At 33.9% G+C, this 21,925-nt stretch overlaps 1 non-coding gene across 1 annotated transcript; it reads right to left on the bottom strand.

Moving 5' to 3' along the window:
• Window positions 1–18,505: 18,505 nt before the first annotated feature.
• Window positions 18,506–18,578, bottom strand: TRNAR-CCG (transfer RNA arginine (anticodon CCG)). Its single transcript has one exon. It is a non-coding gene; the product is annotated as a tRNA-Arg (tRNA).
• Window positions 18,579–21,925: the final 3,347 nt, after the last annotated feature.

Raw genomic sequence — 21,925 nt, 5'->3', positions numbered from 1 at the left:
ACTGTTGGTTTAGTTACAACCACATCTTGAGCCACTCTGGTGACCCTAGTAGGTTGAACCACCTTTTGTACCCATTTCTTCTTACCCATGTTGGTCCTTCTAGTGCATACCTCCTGCATAGGCCCCATTCCCTTACACAAACCACAAGTAATAGGGGAGTCAATCATACTCCACTGCTTGATGTATGACCCTCCCCTTTTCATCCGAAAATTGTATTTCATCAGGAAATTGTTGGTCAGCACAGACCTCCACAAGAACTTTAGCAAACATGAGTTTATCCCTATGAAGAGTGGCTTAATCCACCTAGATCACTCTACCAATTAGGCCAACAATCTTATTAAGACTCTTTTCCCCCCAAAATTTGACATCTAGACCAGTCAATTTAATCCATATAGGAAGCAATTACAGGTTCTTTTGCAAAATTCTGGTCAGCAGACCATGGTTTCACCATGACCGGTTTGGAGTCAAAGAATTGTGTACTCCCATGGAATACTTTCTAAAAATTCTCCATTGTCTTGAATCGAATCAGAAACACCCTTTTCCCCACCAATGAGACTTTGTCAATCCCATACTTCCCCCAAATTCTATGCACAAAATCAGACATCACATTTTGTGGAGGGTTTGCACCCAAAATGTAGCAAATCACAGAAGACTGCCAATAAGCTACTTCATCCTGAATATCATCTAATTCAATCTGAATCATATTAGTTTTATCAGGTATATTCTCATCCATATTAATATGAGGACTTGGGCCATCTAAGCAAGGTTAAAACATGGGTCCATTCCCGCCACAAAAATGCGAGCAAATGTTCTTGCCATTGCTAAGACCGGATAACCACGCATTGAAGTTCGATTTTACCTGTAATCGCTGCTGCAAATCACGCAAGCCAGATTCAGGAGAAAGAATTTGATCATCAAGCATTTGTTCGATATCTGGGTATGAAACAGTTGAAACAGAGTTGTCATCCACAACCTCCATTGATGGAGCAGGAAGGTTGAGAGCTTGCACGTGAGTAACAGGGCGCAACACCGTAGGATTCGTCGTGTTCTTCTTCCCATTTCTGGGCTGGCTAGCTTGCTTTCGAGGTCTCCCCATGGGGGTCGAGAGAGTTGCCTCTTCGAAACCTCACTCAAGCTTTAACTAGTGAAAATTAAGAATAAATAAACATTAAAGCAAAGCGAAGCACAATTAATCAAGAGTTGCCTTTTTAAGGATTGAGTGGGTGAGTCTACAAGTAGTAATAGTGAGTACATATGAATGTAGGATTGTAGGAATAACATACACTCCCTATATCTGTTTCTAAAAGATTGCTCTGATGTAGTTTTTTGGGTCAAACTTTAAAAGTTTTGACTATGAATTATCACTATATAAGAAATAATATAATCATAAACCATGTGAAGTCTTGTTAAATTCGTTTCATTGTATATTTCTTAAAATATTGTTTTTATAATCTTTATGCCTGTAAAATTAAGTCTTGATAAATTCTTTTCAATGTATATTTCTTAAAATATTTTTTTATAATCTTTATGCTTGTAAAATTAAGTCTTGTTAAATTCGTTTCAATGCATATTTCTTAAAATATTAATTGTTTATATAATCTTTATGCTTGTAAAATTGAAGTTATTTACGTTTTAAGTCGTGCCTTAGGCTATGTTTGGTTCAATTGAATTTTACTGAAATTAACTTACCTAAATTTAGCTAAACTTATATGAACTTGTTTTTGCTAAAAAAAACTTATTTGCGTATGTGAATTGTCTAAAAAAACTTATTTTTGCTAAACTGAAATTATATAAACTTATGTTTCTGATAAAATTATTTTAGCTAAAATAAGTCAAAATAGGTTGAAATAAACCGACATTTTAGACACCATAAAAACTAAAAAGTCAAATGTAGCAAATTATTAGGGACGAAGAGAGTTACTCCGGGTTGAGGGTTGTGGGCTAGGTCGGTGATCTAAGGGCAATTTAACAATATAATTAGCACTAATATAATATAATTATCAAGTATATAAGAGTACATATTTAATAATAATAATATAAGATGATGGGAATAATGTTAGAAGTTAGAAGTATATATTCGATCTTTAGGATAAAAAAAGAAGAGATCACGAGGATAAAGATCGAGACGATGAAAGAGAAATAGAGATCGGTGAAGTTGTAGTTGCAAAGGCAGTTTAAGTAAAGAAAGGGGAAGTGCTCGAAAGCAGACGTGAAACCACTTTGATAAAGGCGTGGAGGCTGGCGTTGCTTCCAAGGTCTCTCTTTTGTCCCCCCCTCCCCCTTTAACTGAATCAATTGTTAATTCAATTTTACAAGTAACTAAAGTAAAATGATATGAACAAAACAATGTTGATCTTTTACTCCATCGTAATCTAATTTAGTTTGTTGACGAAGGTGCACGGTGATTCGGTGAGCATAATTCACTCTTGTTCACGGTCCATGAATTATTTTAGTTTGGATATGAGCTTTTTTAGGAAAGTAAGTGTGAGTAATTGTGTTCCACGTAGAAAAATAAAGTAAAAGAGTTTCTAGTTTATATCCTTAGTGGGCTACTTTTTCTATTGCCAATTACTCTCTCCGTCCCTTAATACTTGCACAACTTTTTTTTTCGGGCCGTCCATTAATACTTGCACCGCTTTTATAAATGGAAATTTATACCAATGTTATATTATTTCTCACACTTACTTACTAATCCCACCTACACCCCTATTCCCTACAAAAAATCATTTAAAAATCCACACCCCCACTCACCACTCTCCACCTCTTACACATTTCCCACTAACTATATTAAAAAAATACCCCACTATCAACTAACACCCATTAAATTAATATGTCAATTCAAATGTCTTGAACTCCGCACCGGTCAAATCGGTTTTCGATCAGTTAGGCTGTTGCACCATCTGTTAAACACCGTTGACTGTGGGCTTGTTCCGATTATAGCTCGTCTGTTGGTGTCTCCTAAGTGGCTAGGGTATGAGTGTTTTAGCCGGTTCTGTTCAGGGGGGGAGAGTGGCTTACATTTAAGGGGGGGGGATTTGTAGGAAAGTAAGTGTGAGTTATTGTGTCCCACATAGAAAATAAAGTAAAAGAGCTTCTAGTTTATAACCTTAGTGGGCTACTCCTCCTATTGTCGGTTTTAGGATGGAACGTCACTTGAGCTATATTAATGGGTTTCTGTTTCCTCCTTGATTCCCCCGTCTGTTATAACAAAATGAGTATAAATCCCTTTATCCCTCTAGCATCGAATGCTTGTATATGTTTTTGTCAATCAAACAACCATCGAATGCCTTCTTTCGTCACTAGGTGAGACATGCACTTATTTAAACTTATTGGACCCTTCTGGATATGAGTAGACCTAATTATAAGTGAGTAAACTCAATTATTTAGACCTGATGAAATTTAATGTCTCGAATGTAACTTATTTGAACTTATTAGATTGGTTAAGGTGAAAAGAACAACCCCTGCATTTAGACAATCGTGATTTATGACTTCATTCATGCGAATCATGATTAATTAACTATGTAAAATTTGTCATTAGTGAGTAATAGAGTCGCCTTGTTCTACTTTATCTATAGGGAAAGAAAACTACATTAAATTATTAGCGAGTGCCATCCTATATCATCCTTGTGGATGATAAATGAAAGGGAAGGTTAAAAAGACGAAACCATCAGGGGCGGTTCTAGGAAGGCGCGAAATATTAATGAGGGACGAAACTTTCAGATATAGTGTAATTAGTTTCCTAAATATAAACAAAATAAAATTGGAGTGATGGTTAATTAAGGTGTTGTATAATTTCCAAGGTATTTGGTTCGATTCCTACCGACTCCTTGTTTCACCTTTTGTCCCATTGAACGAGGGCCTTATTTTGAGAAATTGCACAAAGCCCTTTAATTGATCATGGCGTAATCATAACCCATGGCAATGGTTGATCAAGAATCCTCCATGTGTGCACTTTTACAATGTTATAAAGCTCGTGAATTTTGTTTTCCTCTGTAAATTGGTTTTAGTGGGAGTGGCCTACTTAATCGAAGATCTCACATGGTGGAAATCAGCTACTCCGATCCCTAAGACATTGTTTCTTGTGAATTTTGATAATGAAATCACTTTTTTGGGATTGAACGAGGGCCTTATTTTGAGAAATTGCACAGAGGCCTTCAGTCGATCGTGGCGTCATTGTAATCCGACATTGAAAACCATAACGACATAATTACAGTTCGTCACTTAATTAGCTTCTCGGTAACAATGGTTGATCAAGAATCCTCCATGTGTGTCTACTCTTACAATGTTATAAAGGTCGTGAATTTTATTTTCCTCTATAAATTGGTTCTTAGTGGGAGTGGCCTACTTAATTGAAGATCTCACATGGTGGAAGTCAGCTACTCGCTAAGACATATTGTTGCTTGTGAATTTTGATAATGAAAAGTTGTAGAGTCAAGATCAAAATGATGAACAAAGAGACATTGTCTTTTTAATTCAAGTACATAAAATTGAATAAGTATATAGTTAAATCATGACACTTCAAGACCAAACTAACTAGACTACGTATATAGTAACCAATGTCCTTTGCATTACTATAACATCATGAAATACTATTGTGTGTTTACGTTATTGCTTGCATATATACTTCACCTGATAAGACCCCTCTAGCTATATGTATCCATCCTTCTAATAATCCGTTTTGTCGGTACCAATTTCATCAATCAATGAATAATTGAATATAATTCAGTTTATAAGATGGCAATAATAGAACTTCATAAGTACTCTGGGTTCGAACCTAGGATTACGTGGCAGCCGAAACTTTTTTTACAAGTCTGTTAATCAACTAAGTCAAGATCTTCTTTGGTATTCTTATTATAAAACCTAGCTTTGTATACTGTAATATGGTTTCTCAATAGCAGTAAAACTTCTTCTTCTTTATCCGTGTAGATGTAGTACGTTAATACGAAGTACATTGTTAGTTAACCACATAAAATATGTGTGTTATTTTACTGTTTGCTAATCTTTCTTGCATCTGTTTCAAAACCGTATATAATTCATTAGCATGCACATATGGAGTAAAGGAGGTACTAATAACAGTAGGTATATGTTGCGGGTACAATTCTGGCTAGGTGTATTGAGATTGTAACATGAATTGAAACTTATGATCCTAGCTAAACAGTGTATGTACACAAATTAAAGTACTTGGGATAGATGATAGGTCATTCGCGCGGTTGGTATTCACATAACCGGATCCGGATCCTCTAGAGTTTTAATAAAACTCTACAAGGTACAGTTGTATCTAAACCATACATTTTATAATCAATGGCTCATATTCAGCCCCGGTCCTGACATTTTGAGGGACCTACACGAAATAAGGGACTAGGGCCCCTTCTGAAATGATACGTCTTTAACTGAAATAATATCATTTTTTTTATTAAATCCATTATATTGTTGAATTCAAATCAATAAAAAAAAAAATTATATCTCCTTTGCAGGATCCTAGAATTCAAAATTCTGTTCTAGTCGATCTCTTGAAATATTTCAATAAAATAAATACTTACTTAATTATAAGATAATTAATATGCATAAAAAGATTTTTATTTTTTAAAATAAGGGTTCATTTTGAACATATAAAAGTATCAGTTAATTTTGTCATCATTAAAATTTGATATTTATTTTAAAACTTATAGACCCATAGTCCATCAAATAAGCATTTTTTTTTTGCCCACATATAGTTACATCGATTAGAACTAGGTACTAAAAGTCAAATACTACGTACATAAACTCAACGTAAAACTTAATTGTCTTGTAAAGGATTAAAGGACAGAGTTAATACAAATAAAGGGTTTAAATAATTGAGACATTATATGTACAAAGTATTATAAATGAGAAAATTAGTTGCTAAAAAATAAATTTAATAAAATATTACATAACAAGCTAAGAAACACAAAAATAAAAATATTGACAAAGTTAAAAAAAGAAAAGAGTTGAGCGAATAAAGGAAGATGAAAGTCAACCAGAAAAATAATGAAGGAACGAATAAACAAAATAATAAAGATATAGAGGGGAGTCGAACCCTAGACCTATGATAGTATCAAAACTTTAACACCTACCTTCTACCAATGAGCTAAGGAAATAACATGTTTATTTAATGTGTTGTTTATTACTAGTACTAATTTACTGGACAAGCTATAATTTTGAGTCCCCTTCCGCCTAGGGCCCTAGGCGGTCGCACCCCTCGCCTACCCCCTAGGGCCGGGCCTGCTCATATTAGTGGGAAGGAAAAATCAGTAGGTGGATATTAATGAGAAAAAATAAGGGGGATTTTGAAAAGTTAATATATGAGCCATTGATTTTTCATCCAATGGTCGATATTGCTCAAACTCTACCTTGTAGAGTTATTTTAGAACTCTAGAGGATCCAAAACCATACGCGCGACATAACAAAACAACTTCCAAACGTGGTAACGTAGCTCAAATGCTAAATTATCTAGAGCGTTATTTGTTGGAGGAATGTAAAGATTGTGTGCCGGGCTGGCCCAAGGCACGATACTTAAAAAGCATATGCCTTCATGGGGTCGTGGGCCCGACAAATTTTATGTAAAAGCATGATAAAGAACGGCACGATCTGACTCGACCCGACACAAAAAAGCACGCTAAATTTAGTAAAATTAGTTTTAGGGGTATGTTGGCCCTACACGAGGGCACATGGGTTTGGGTCATAGTTTTAAAATTTTCGTCCCAGCTCGATATGACCCGTTCAAGCGCGCTTGACATGGTCTGATCTCATTTAGGGCCACAATCCGTAGACTCGACACAAAACTCGACCCGACCCACAACTATCTTTAGTATAGACATAGGAAACTCAATCTCGGTTCTCTTTTTCAAACAATTCCAGACACCTTAAACGACAAAATGATAGAAATTTTAAGTAACCTCATACTTCAGATGATTAGAGTTGTTTGGAAAGAACCCTTAAATAGAATTTAGTATCAAGAAATTGACCTAAATTGAGATGTTTTGAGTATCATCTCAATTAAAGGTCCTTAAAGTTTCATACTACCTCTTTTTCATAAAGATATTTACGGTTATAATTTGCACAAATATTAAGAAAATAAAAGTAGGTAAGTAGAAAATTGTATAAAGTAAGAAAATTGTGTAAAAAAATGGGTGAATAAGGGTAATATAGCAAAAAAATTATTTTAAAAAATTCGAATAAAACAAAGCGTAAAGAACATTATGAAACAGATTAAAATGGAAAGCGTAAAGTTCATTTTGAAACGGATGTAGTATGATTTATCTTTAACTTATTATTTAAAAAAGTAAGATAGACAATAAATTCTACCAAATAACTCATCTAATCAGGTAACTTATCAATCAATTTCAATACCTTATTAGTTTCACTTACTACTTTTTCAATTCAGTTAACTTATCAGTGTCAATTCTATTTCAATTAGTGTTGTAAAGGTTTTCTTGATTACCACTCCCAATAACATACGTGATATTTAATAGGACAATTATTTTTTTACCACCTAAAATTAAGAAAAATTGCTTTTTATCACCTACAAAATACGGAGTATAAAAAGTTGTTTTTACCACCTAATAACGAAAAAATATGAAATATTACCGTTATTGTGGACCCCATATAAAAAATAAAGTTGGTCCATATAATAATGGTAATATTTTAGCTTTTGACTCTTACTCCCACGATTTCACGTTACTCCCTTTTTGTTCCCTATTGTTGTGTAATATGTGTTCTTCCCTTTTGCTAGATTTTTCCCCCAGTTTTTGCAAAATTGATAAAAGTCCCTTCTATTGAGGATAATATCAAGGAGATATTATACACCCATCATAATATTACAAAGACAACAATGAACATAAATAAGAAGATTACAACTAACTATATATGGTAGTAAATACATTAGAATAAATCTATATACTAAATTAAATTATTCTGATTGATTCTAATTGATTCCAATTGATTGTAAACAATCAATTAATTTATTCTAAGTCTATAATCAAGGAGATGGTATCTCCTTGATATTGTCCTCAATACCTTCTGCTAGATTTTTTTCCCTCCTCCCGTTAATTCACAAAATTGATAAATTTTCTCAAATTGATAATCTTTTCTGGCTTTGCAAAGGAGATTCAAGAGCTTCTTTAAGGAATTATTTATTAGTTCAAACATAATATCTTATCAATTCGTAAGGAGTAATTGAAACGATGTTAATTTTGTTTATAAACTAATTTTTGTGTAATTGATTCAGCAACATGATGCATGTTATGCAATTTGCTGAATTTATTATTCAATTACTTAAATAACCCATAAAATTGGAAATAAAATTTAGGGTTCTTAACAAGTTTGAATTGGGAATTTCTTGAATGAAAATTGTTTTCTCAAATTAAGGTTAGAAAATGCTAATTGAATTGATTATGAACTAATTAGAATCATTTTTTTTATGCCAAAATGTAGGGGATAATGTCTGCTCTTAGTTTATCTCCTTCAAAGGAGAAAAAAAATCTATTGTTGTTGCATGTCTCTGCTACCCCTACTATAAGAAGCCTTTGCCAGTGAACCCAATTGTTCTATGCTGCTCAGTTGCTGCTCGTCTGATCTCCTGAAGTTCTCTGATCATAAGTTCTTTTGAGACACACACTGTTCTTGTAAGAAAATTGCTTCTTTTCTAAACAACCCTTGTCAATTTCAAACAAAAAAGAGATGAAATGGTTGAAGCATAGAAAATCAGCAGCAAATTCATGACCAAGTCAACCTAAGTCAACTGTGGTCATGTATCTGAATATGCATGAAGCAGCTTACTGTTTATAGCAGAGTAAATAGCATAGCAATTGTGCATAACAACAACAACTTAGCATAACATGCAACAACAGATAGGATAACAACAACAACATAGCATACACAACAACAAAAAATATAATAGCAGTAACACAACATAGCAGCATAATAATGACAGAGAATTAAATGGCTATAGAGAGAGGAAGATTGTGAAGAGGGTGAAGGAGTAAAGAAATTCTAAGAAAATCAGAGAAGGAAAGTTAAAAATTGAAGAAACGCTGAATTTGATGGGCCCCACATAACGACTTGTTTAATTTTTCCGTTATTAGGTGTAAAAACAACTATTTATTTTTTTAGGTGGTAAAACACAATTTGCTTTAGGTGGTAGAAAATAAATTTTTGATTTTTTAGGTGGTAAACAATAATTTGTCCTTTTTAATATTCACGAGATCAACTTCAGTTACTTGGACTACTTTAAGATTTTATTTACTTATACGAAATCGTGACCATGATCAATCGATAGTGTAAATTTCCTTAACAAATTAAAGTAACAACTAAACTTGAACGGAAGAGTACAGTGCAACTTAATACGTACCTGCTTTATATATGACTATTACTGAGTTCTAATTTAACTTTTTTTCCATTTAAAATAAGATGAAAGACTCTACTAACTGATACGTCTCACATATATTTCCATTCAATTTTGCAGAATTGTAGGTTATAGTCATTAAAACGCAAGGAATGCAAAGAAACTCCTCACCTCCCGAGAGTCACTAGTAGGTTCGATCTCATTACCATGATGTAATGAGGTTAAACATTTACCACTCGTCCAAGCCTTGTATGGTACCAAGTTAATTTTAAACTAAGTTGAAAAACCCTACTAAAATAATACCTCAAACAGGTATTTGAGTATTTCCAGCCAGCTTAAATTTGCAGAATTCCAGTTCGAGAATGATGAGAGAAACTTCACTTTCAAAGAGCTCAATAGAGTATATCTCATTACGTTACCTTTAGGTTATGAGGCTAGTAAAACCATTACCACTCGGCCTGATCTCGCATGGTACTGAGTTCCTTTAAACTAAGGGTGTTGGATATAATGCTCAGAACTTCTTTCTTATCCGGTTAAATGATACTTTGCATTTGTGGGGAATTGTTGGATATAATGCAAAGTATAAATTTTATATACTATCATTTTGTGAAAATGGGTTTGTCCCACATTGGTAGAAATGAAAAGTGTGGGTTTCAAGCCTAGTATTTAATGAAAACTGTTTTCCCCCACATTGAAGGAAAAACTGATGTTTTCCTTGTTTAAATATTGGTAAGTGTTGTTTATAGTTTGAAGTACTTCCCTTAGTGGTTTGACCCGGTTTGTGTTATAGACACGTGACATGTGCGAGGTGTGAAGGACCTCCTTTTTGGGTCAAGTGTCGTAACTGACGGTCCATTCATTATGAGACCGTTTAGTTAGACTCTCTTAATTGTCTTTGTAACTACCACATGATTTCCGGAAACGGTCCCTTGATTTCTGTCTTCCGATTAATTGCATCCATTAATTTCGTAATAACGGTAACAAAGTTTGTTGGATTTATAAATTTGGTTTTGGGTCCATTTGAAATATGGAGAAAAATATTCTTCCCCTTCTTACTTTTATGTTTTTCTAAAAATATTGTTCTGAGCATATTATGAGTTCCTAGTTCGTCTTATTTGAGTGCACATTAAGACAGATTGTTGTGTAAAATTTTGGGAGGCAACGCCTATTCCGAATGCACCATAGTCGGGGGAAATTTTGCTTCTAAGACAGTGTTGTCTAACACGTCGCAAATTTTCTTACTCACATCAAATATTCGACCCGCATTTCCTTAACCATTTTTCGGATTTTGCAGTACTACTTCCTACAATTTAGAAGCAAAATTCTCTTATCCGCGAAATATGATTATGGGTTCTTCTCTCCTCAAAAGTTTCTGATATTTTTATGATTAGTGAGGAAATTATATTAGAGAGTTCGAATGAGAGATAATGGAAATTTTAAAAGGATTTTCAAAGATATTTTATTCACGTTTTTCTGGGAGAAGTCTCAAAGATCAACCCTGATCGAGGCTCATCCTTGGTCTGATTGTCTTGAAATTTCGACACAATATACGGGACATGTTGGTCTTGATTTTCAACGGTCTAATTGTCAAGTGATGATCTGGATCGTCAGTTACAGCTACAACACCGAACCTGATTTTTCTGAACACGAAAAGTCAAAAGTTGATTCTTGGAGAAGATGATTGGTGAATGGTAGCTAGCATGTCGTGATGGAGAATTTCTTGAAGATTTGGGAATGTCATACAATACGCATCCTTGATTTAATATCAAAGGAGGTTCATTCTAAACCAACTCTTCTAGAGTTATTAGGATTATCTTAACATGTTCATTTTTAGTATCCATTTCAACAATAATATATTATTTTTTTGGAAGTTGACAATAATAATATTTATTTTTATATTGTCAAATGAGATTTGTTGGAATGATTACTAGAAAGTATAAGACTTGGATTATTTGTTGTGTATGAACATGTTATTGGATTCTCTAGTTTATTATGGTTTCATGCTTAAATTCATGTTGATACCCTAATTTTATGAGATATATGTTTGGTCTTTGAAAGAATAATGTGAATTATTAATGGATTTCCTTATTTTCTTGTTGGTGGAATATATTTATATGTACTTTCTTTTAATAAGGTGTTTAACAAGTAGTTTATTTCTAACGATGATTAGATTTTAATCTTTGTACCTTGTAGTTTCAAAGTATGCTCTAGTCATGGTATAAATAGTATACGTGATTTCAAGTCCGTTTAATTACCATGAATTTTGGGTATGTAATTTCCTAAATCTTCCTCATACGTTGTTGGTAATATTTATATTTATTGGAGTTGTACATGTATTCTTTTGAGCTAGGTTTTGGAAGCTTGTGACAACTTCGTATTACTTAAGAGTTTGAGATTATGAAAGCAAACTAAGTTAGAATCTTTTTCCTTGGGAAATTTCTTTGTGAAGAGTTAAGCGTAATGTTCCTTTGGGTGTCTACCTAATATTCTAGTCACTATACTTTGGGGATTTGGACCATTAATCATGTCATGATTAGCATGGTGTTGTTTATGAATTTTTAATGATTGAGTTTAATTAGACTTTTTATTCTCATAATGTGTTGAGGCTAAGCATTCTAGAACTTACTTTAATCCAGTTACTTCTAGACTAACCGAATTGTTTGAATTAATTCACTCGAACAAAGTACCCCATAAGAAGTTAGACAAAACCCCTTATGAGTTGTGGAAAGGGCATGGACCCAACCTAAAATATCTGAAAATATGGGGTGTCTAGGTAAAGTTGGTTTGCCTTCTTTTAAACGGGAAAACAATGGTCAAAGACTTTTGACGTTTTGTTTGTTAGTTATGCTGAAAAAATGTAACTTATATGTTCATGTGATTGAATGATAGGTCAATGTGTGAATCTAGAACTGTTAAATTCTTTGACATATTTTCCCCCTTAAGAAAAATGATATTCCACATGGTGATTCTCATGATGTTTCACATGATGTGTCTGTTTCTGTTCCCTCTTCCTCTTCTGTGCCTTTACCTTCTCCTGATGTTCCAATTAAGTGATGTTGTAGAACCTAGGAAAAGTAAGAGGCGTCGGACTAAAACTAGCTATGGTCTTGGATTTTTTAATGTGTTTTTATCTGAAATCAATGATGTGGATGAAACAAATTTGTTAGTTGCATTTATTCACTTGTTTGGTGATGAGCCTAAAACTATTGATGAGGCCATGAGTTCAATCGATGCTAGTTTTTGGAAAGAGGCGGTTAACAGTAAAATAGAGTCCATTATGTCTAGTCATAGATGAAAACTAGTTAAATTACCTAAAGTTAGTAAAGCTAGCCATTGGTTGTAAATGGATTTTTAAAAAGGAAAAGGAAAACCGATGGTGCAGTTGACTGGTACATTGCAAGGCTTGTAATTAAGGGTTTCGCTTCAAGTTTTGGTGTTGTTTTCTTTTATATTTACTGACCTGTACCTAAGATCGCCACTATTCGTGCTATACTTGCTTTAGCTTCGAGTTATAAGTTAATTGTGTATCAAATGGATGTAATAATTGCTTTTTTTAATGGAGACTTAGAAGAGGAATTATATATGGTTCAACCTCCTGATTTTATAGTTCTAGGGCAGGAACATAAAGTGTGTAAGTTAAAGAAATAGTTGTATGGTTTGAAACAAGCTCCAAAACAATGGTACGAAAAGTTTCATAAAACTAATTTGAGTTTTGGATTTATTGTGAACCGTGCTGATGCTTGTGTGTACTAAAAAATGTTTGGTTCTGATTGTGTTATTGTCTGCTTATATGCACAGATGATATGTTGATTTTTGGTACACATATGGATGCTATTAATAAAACTAAAATGTTTCTATCCTCTGAATTTGAAATGAACGACATGGGTGAAACTGATGTGATTTTGGGTGTTAAAGTTACCAAAACTAGTAATGGTTTCTCTTTGTCTCAATCTCACTATGTGAAAAAATGTTAAAGAAATTTAACAATTTTGATGTTGTGCCAGTTAAAACTCCTTATTAGCATACACTTGAAAAAGAACAAAGGCAATAGTGTGTCTCAATATGAATATGCTAAAATAATTGGGAGTTTAATGTTTCTTATGAATTACACTCGACCTGACATAGCCTATGCAGTGAGTAGGCTTAGCCGGTATTCCCAAAACCCTAGTAAAGATCATTGGAATGCTCTTAGGCATTTGTTAAGGTATCTTAGGGGTATTATGGATTGGGGTTTGCATTATGTTGGGTTTCCTGTTGTTTTAGAAGGTTACTGTGATGCAAACTGGGTATCTGGTAATGATGAGGTAAGTTCCACTAGTGGATATGTATTCACTTTATGTGGAGCAGCTATCTCTTGGATGTCTTCTAAACAGAGTTGTATTGCCCGATTTGTTAGGTTATGATACATATGACAAAACATAAATCATGCGGAAAAACCTTAATGCCAGGAAACATATTATTTACACATAATCATTTAGCATAATTTAGGTGCATACACTTTGTAGCGTGCCCTCCCTAGCTGCGCCCGAACCGAACAAGAACAAGTCTTCAGGACTCCAAGTGTCGTCCCTCCGTAGATAGTCCACAGTACGTACGGATCCGCCTCAAGTTTGACCAACTAGAATCGCCCTTAAGGTTACTAGGAATTTTTGGCTATTGTGTAGCAAGTGTATGGCTGAATTTTTCTTTCAAAAACTTACCTTTAGAATACTTCAATTGTCTCTATAAATTATGACCCTAGGCTCTTATTTATAGAGGTATGGAAAGGGAATTGGAATCCTACTAGGATACGAATTAATTAAACTAGAATCCTATAAGAACTCTAATTAATTAATTTATCATTTTAGGATTAGGAATTTAATCATATACCAAATCCTAATAGCTTTAGGAATCGTGCATGAACACAAACACACACACGCACGGCAGCCCACGAGGGGCGCCTATGCGCGCGCGCGCTCAGCCCACGCCACGAGGCCCACAACGCAGCCATGGCCTTGGCGCGCGCTGGGCCTGCCTTGCGGTGGGCCTGGGCGCTGCCTTGGCTTGTCGTGTGGCGCGCGTTTGGCTTGCTGGGCGATGGCCCGACTTCGTGCGGGGCCTTCGTCCGGCAGGCCTCGTCCGATGCTTATTCGTACGATACGCTTCCGATTAAATTCCCGGTTCCGGAATTCATTTCCGATACGAACAATATTTAATATTTCCGATTCCGGAATTAATTTCCGTTTCGAACAAATATTTAATATTTCCGTTTCCGGAATTATTTTCCGATTCCGATAATATTTCCGATTCTGACAATATTTCCGTTTCCGGCAATATTTCCGATTCCGGCAATATTTCCATTTCCGATAATATTTTCCGATACGTACCATGTTTCCGTTTCCGGCAACATCTACGACTTGGATAATATTTATATTTCCGATACGATCCATATTTCCGTTTCCGGTAATATCATCGTTTTCGGAGTATTCTTTTCTTGCTTGTGACGATCTCAGCTCCCACTGAAACCAAGATCCGTCGATTCCGAATATCCATAGATGGAGTATTTAATGTCATTAAATACTTGATCCGTTTACGTACTATTTGTGTGACCCTACGGGTTCAGTCAAGAGTAAGCTGTGGATTAATATCATTAATTCCACTTGAACTGAAGCGGCCTCTAGCTAGGCATTCAGCTCACTTGATCTCACTGAATTATTAACTTGTTAATTAATACTGAACCGCATTTATTAGACTTAACATTGAATGCATACTTGGACCAATGGCATTGGTAGAAATGAAAAGTGTTCAAGCCTAGTATTTAATGAAAATTTTGCTTCCAACACAATGTTGTCTAACACGTCGCAGCTTTTCTTACTCACATCAAATATTCGACCTGCATTTCCTTAACCATTTTTCGAATTTTGCAGCACTACTTCCTACAGAGGGAATTGCGAATCGGTCCAAGTCGTTGTACTTATGTCAAAAAAAAGTGGTCAAGATCATTAGTCTACTCATCTCCCTTTATTTGGGTAACAAAACAATAATAATGCTAGTACATATATATACTGATTGATACAATAATGATAAGGCTAGTACATTTTTTTTTTTGACGGGCATAAGGCTAGTACATAAAACTATCATAATATATAAACAGTAAATGCAATAATATCTTATTTCTCAGATAACAGTTAGAAATTAAAACAGTTAATGGTAGTTTATGTTAAACATTATATATAGTGGGAAATAATAAAAGGTTCCAGAACAAAAACACAGAGACTCACTCCTTTTGATATATAGTGTTTGCTGTAAAGTTAAAAGCATTGGTTTAGTGGATGCATGGATCCATTCATTTTACGATCCCTTGATCCCACCATCGATCATATCGAACTTTATCTATCTACCTATCTATCTATCTATCTTTCTCATCCACAATCCCAGATATAATGCATGGTTGCATATCCATCTTCATTATTCATCTTTTCCCTTTATTCAATTAGTGCAAGGCGTATGTCCGATCCAGGGTTGTCTCCTAAAATTTGGGGCCTTGTTCTTAATAATATGATGAGTAACACTTATGATCGAGTAAGAAACAGTAATCAAAAGTGGCAATTGCAAATAATATTAGTACACTAGTACCTAACCAATACTTCGTACATAGTATTGCATTTTATGGTTCACTAAAAGCTACGGAGTAAGAAAGAAAGAAAAAGGAAATTTTTAGGGAAAGTGAATAAATCCCGCTACCTAGGGAGTTGTTAGGGGAGCTAGGATTTACCGCTCACAAATTCTTATTTACAAAGGTTGTACAATAACTATTATACACCAGAGTAAAAATTAACTCAAAATGCTTAAAAGTTAAGCTTATATATGTAAAAGTTATCTACTTTTTAGTGATAAATTTTTTCATTTTAGTACTTATTTCTTCAAAATCACTAATAATGTATAACATTAATCATTTAACCCTTTAAAATGTTTATCTATCAACTTTTTTTTACTAATATAAAAGTTAATCAAAACTAGGTTAAAGTTACAAAAAAATATGTAAATGCTATCTTGGTGTACAATAAATTTATTGTACACCTTGTGCGCGCAAGACCTTTTGTTTACCGCTGATCCAATAGCACAAAAGTGTCATTCTACAGGTCCTATAGACCTCCTGCCTCCTGGTAGTCGGGCCTGATCCGATCCCTCCGTTTCTAGATGAGTGTCATGTTTTTCCCCCGAGGATACATATGATGATTATATTATATATACTTCATCTGTTTCAGAAATATTGCACCATAGTTGACTTATATTGTTCTAACCATTAATTTGACTCTTAAGCTCCGTTTGATAGGGCGTAAAACGTTTTCATGGAAAACAATATCCCCCTTTTCAATCATACGTTGTTTGGTTGGTAATGGATGAAAATGATGAATCCTTTTCCATTTGAAAGGGAGGGAAACCATTTTTCCTTCTTTCTTCCTTACCTCCCTCTCCTTTCTTCCCCTCAATCTTCACCACCTTCTCACATTTTCTTTTAAGGTACCAAACAAAGGAAAACTAGTTTGGAAGTGTGTTTTATGAGATAGTTTAAGAGAAATTTATTAATCATCAAAATTGTGTATGGAAATTTACAACGCGCAATAATAGTACTCCATGCATGCATACTACTTTGTGGGATCAATATTGAGTGATATGACAAGGTACCTCGCTCTTTTGTCCACAACAACAAGGAACTAATTAATCATGCAAGCAATCATATGTTGGTAGAATTTTAGGGTTTTGTTTGTTATCAACCTAATTGTTTCGGTATGATCAGATTGAACACTGTATATAAGTTTGCCCATTTGTTCAAAGCAAGTATTATGAATTAAAGACATAGACATTTTGTCTCTATTGTAATGAGTAAGGTAATATCATATACGACTCCTTCGATCTCTCTGTTTCTAAATGAGTGTCGGTTTTTTTTCCGTCTCCAGACGACATGTATATGATGATTAAATCTAAAATATATATATATATATATATATATATATATATATATATATATATATATATATATATATATATATATATATATATATATATATATATATATATATATATATAAGTCTTGTATGCACACGATGCGTGCGGATTATATAAAAACTTAAAATTGTATTACAACCACTAAATATAAATATTAGATAAAAAAAAATTCACAAACTAGTAACATTTCGAAATAAAAATAAAATTATATTAAATTGCAATATATTGCTGTTAATTCTAGATGTCTCAGAAGAGACATAAAAACATAATTAAATTAAATTACACTACCCATGAATATCTATATCACCTAAGAATAAATCATGTAGCTGAATAAAAGTAATTATGCAATGATATAAACTTAACATAATGATGCTAACGTAAACCCGTCAAAGGCCAACATAATATTAGGCCCAAACAAAGAAGCTTCCAAAAAAGACCAATAGCCTGAATACAAAACTCTACCCAAGTGTTTCTCATTTTTCTTTCATTACCCTATCTCTTGTTTTGTCGTGAAACTTGAAGGAGGATTCAGCCGCAAGTCCTGCACCAGAGGAGAGAATATAAGAATACAAAAATGGCGGAAAATGCAGTCACAAAAATGGCGAAACTTGAAGGATTCCAAATCTTTACTTCTCTCTGATCAACTGCAATAAAACTCCCCACAAAAACCTGCCATACATCGAAAGCTAGCTGCTATCAAAAACTGCTTAGTGTATGCACTATTTGGTTTTTCAATAGGCTGAGTGCCTAAACATGTAATCAACAATACAACAGAGAGCAGACAGTGATCTGATCACAACCTCGATCACATGGTCAACTGGCACTTCAGTATGACTTTCAAACTCATTAAACCAAAAACCGAAAACTAACGGTTATACTGAAAATAAAAAATTGAATAGAAACCGCCAACCACAACAAAAACAACAATGAATACAGGATACTCATTAAAAAGGTAACAACGTGTGTAACAAAGTAACATACGCATCAACAAAGCTGAAAGGGGAAAAAAAGATAACCTCAGCCAGAACACAGCAGCTGCTGCTGGGAAAAACAGGAGAAAAACAACACTTGAAACAGCTGCAATGAACAACCCATAGCAACAGATTGTAACAACAGAACAAGCAGCCTACAAACTGCTTGTTCACTCCGCCATGGTGATCACAGTTGGATTCGAACCCACGACCTTTAGATCCGGAGTCTAATGCAATATCCACTCCGCCATGTGACCGTTTATTTGTTTGTGTCGTTCTACTTCAATTCAGTTCTATTATACTTTCTCTCCCATCACTCACAATGTCATTTCCTGTACATCACGACAACCCTAGAAAAAATTGAAAAAATTGCAATTGAAAGCAACAATTTTACATAAAAACTACAAATCCCATCAACATTATACGCCAAAACTCAATTACTTAAAATGCATGACAGGTATTTGATCAAGGAGTAATCAGACTATGCAGTAACACGAAAAACTTGTTAATTTCCCCCCTAAAATCAAAATCCTGAACCACATGTATTGAAAAACAGAATTTAGCCATCAATCAATCATCCATCGCTTTGATCTTAACACTGTAGTAATTAAACGATTTCATAATTCTATAATTCATTGAACAACTTCACACATTCCCACAATAAACCCTAAATCCGACAAAACAAATGGCATTAAATCCGACAGAACTCATCGTATTTCCCGACAATACCGACCTTCTTGGTTCTCTTGGCCTGTATGCATCAAAAATTCGACAGAACTTTAATGAGCATTATTAATCAATTCGACAAATTAATTCAATAACTAAATTAATTCAAAATTTTAGAAAATTGATTCAACAACTAAATTAATTCAAAAATTTAGAAAATTAAATCTTGGGGAGATCGTGTGCGTAGACACCTGCAAAATAAAATTAATTCAAACCCTAAAACAGAAAATTATTCACAAACCTCTGCTAAATCATAATCATTCAAATACTAATGCAACAACCAATTCATTCATTTATAATCATGTCAAAAAAGAGTTGGCAAACACTTAACCAAGCTGAATTAAGCAGAAAACACTGACATGTTGAAGAATTCTGGTATCCCAAGCTTGAATTGTGGCATCGGAGGAGCAAGAAAGCAACAAATACGGCGACGAAGAATCGGCAAAAGATATTTCGTTGATAGTAGATTCGTGACCTCGACACTCCCCAATATATTGCCCATTTTCCAATGAAACCACCATGGCAATTTTTCCTTTGCATCACAAAAAAATACATAAGATGAAATTGATTTCGAAACAATTTGAAAAACCTAATTGAAATTTGCAGCAGAGAAAAAGAGTACTTGGAAGTGATTTGGAAGACGTAATCATCGCCGAAATCGTTTTTCATTCTCGGAAATATATGTACTTGGCCCGAATACTCCAGCTCGGTTGAATAAGCGATGGAAGGCCGACGACGGGAAGCGATGGAAGGCCGACGTTAAGAAGCGATGGAAGGTCGTCGATGGGAAGCAATTGAGGATAGAGGCAATGAGGACGTGTTTTGGTGAGGGACGACGGCGGGGAAGGTTAACCCTAGAAACGAAGGTGAGAGGAGAAAGAGAAACGAAGGTGAGAGGAGAAAGAGAAGTGAGAGGGGGCGAGTGGCTCAGCAAGGACCGATAACGAAATGAGGGGTATTTTAGTCTTTTCGCTTTGGGACACGAAAAGTGTGTTTACTAAACTGTCCATCCCCTCTTGGCTTATATATATATATACTAGTCTTATATGCACGCGATGCGTGAGAATATATATAAGAAACATATAAGGTAGATAGAGCCGAACACATATAAACATATTGATATAAATAGTAAGAATTTATTTAAGGGGGTAGATTGATTAAAATGTTTCTTTGGGTTATTCCTATTCTATAAGGGTGGAGGGTATTTTAATAATCCAATGGGGACACCAAAAGTGTATTTACTAAAATAACCTCGCCTCTTTCCTTATATATATATATAGGCATATTTGCTGAATTATTAGAGCGCCACGTAGGATTACTATTGATTTCGGCCAATGAAAAATAAGATTTCTAATTTATTTTTGAATTAAGAAAATCGAGTGTCACGTAGATAATTAATTAGGTGCCAGATAGATATTTTAATTAATTAATTACTAATACATACTTCCTCCATTTTTTTTAATTGCACCATCTTAGATTTCACGCTTGCCAATGCACTATTTTAACCATTAATATCTCTCATTATACAATTGAAAAAATTATAAAAATTTGATAATTTGAAAGTATATCTCGAGACGAATCTAACAAGATCCCACATGAATATATTTTTCTTTACATATAAATCACAAAAAATAACTACTACCTCCGTTCCTAAATGATCTTTACGGTTACTATTTGCACGGTAATTAAGGAATTTTGGTGAACATGTGATGGTGGGGTAACAAATGGAAAATGAGTGGCTATAAATTGTCCAACAATGTGAGTGGGTGAAAACTAATATTAAAGTATTGTGAGTGGGTAAGTTATGGTGGGCCAAATAAGAGTAAAAATGGAATAAAGTAGGAGTGTAAAGAACTTTCAGGAACGGACTAAAACGGAAAGCGTAAAGAACTTTTAGGAACGGAGGTAGTATATAAGAATATGTGAATAGTGTCAAAACCTAAGATGGTGCAATTATAAAAAAAATGGAGGAAGTATAACTCTATTCAAAATCAAACACTTTAATAATTAAAAAAAAAATCTAAAATAAAATTCATCCAAAATCAAACACTAATCTAAAATAAAATTCAATCCAAAATTTACAATAATCAAATAATATAATTAGAGCGTCACGTAATGGTTCCGGCCAATGAAAAGTAAGATTTTGAAATTTTTAATTTTGAATTAAAAAATTCGAGTGCCACGTAGATAAATAATTAGGTGCCACGTAGATATTTTTATTAATTAATTATAAAAATATTACGCATATACAATTTCATCTAAAATCAAACACTCTAATAATTAAAATATAAATCTAAAATGAAATTTAATCCAAAATAAAAGGCGAATCTAATCTAATAAATAAAATATAGCCGTTGTTATATGTAAAAGTTTTATTTTAACTTAACAATTTAACAGAATCTGTGTATTGCACGGGCCAAAATCTAGTTTTAAACTATGAAGCAAGTTTAAGGAAAAGTAATAATCGTTAAAGTTTTGCATAAAAATTAAACTAAAAAAACGTGCGATGTTAGTTATTACTCGATGCATAATACGCTGTGGGGATCATTGTTGGGCGGCTTGAGCATGACATGGTACCTCACTACAGCACTACTAAGCTACTTGCTCTTTTTTCATCAATGGTAAGGAAGTAATTAATCATGCAATCATATATATGGTGGTTAGTTTTAGGGGTTTTTTTTTTTTTTTCCAACTTTTGTTTTGGTTCCTTGTAATTTTAGGGCTTTTATCTTCATTGAAAATGAATGAAATGGGAAATGACTGGTTTGGAGCAGTGGGAGTTCGATGAAGTTGGACAGCTGGGATGAATAATTATTTGATCATAAAAGAAGTACTCAGTTCGTAATTCGTATAAAGGAGTAACTATGATTACTACGTG

Source organism: Spinacia oleracea, chromosome 2, assembly GCF_020520425.1.
Source record: "Spinacia oleracea cultivar Varoflay chromosome 2, BTI_SOV_V1, whole genome shotgun sequence".
Taxonomy (NCBI): domain Eukaryota; kingdom Viridiplantae; phylum Streptophyta; class Magnoliopsida; order Caryophyllales; family Amaranthaceae; genus Spinacia; species Spinacia oleracea.
The sequence above is the reverse complement of the archived record's forward strand: the minus strand, read 5'-3'. Positions and strand labels throughout refer to the sequence as shown.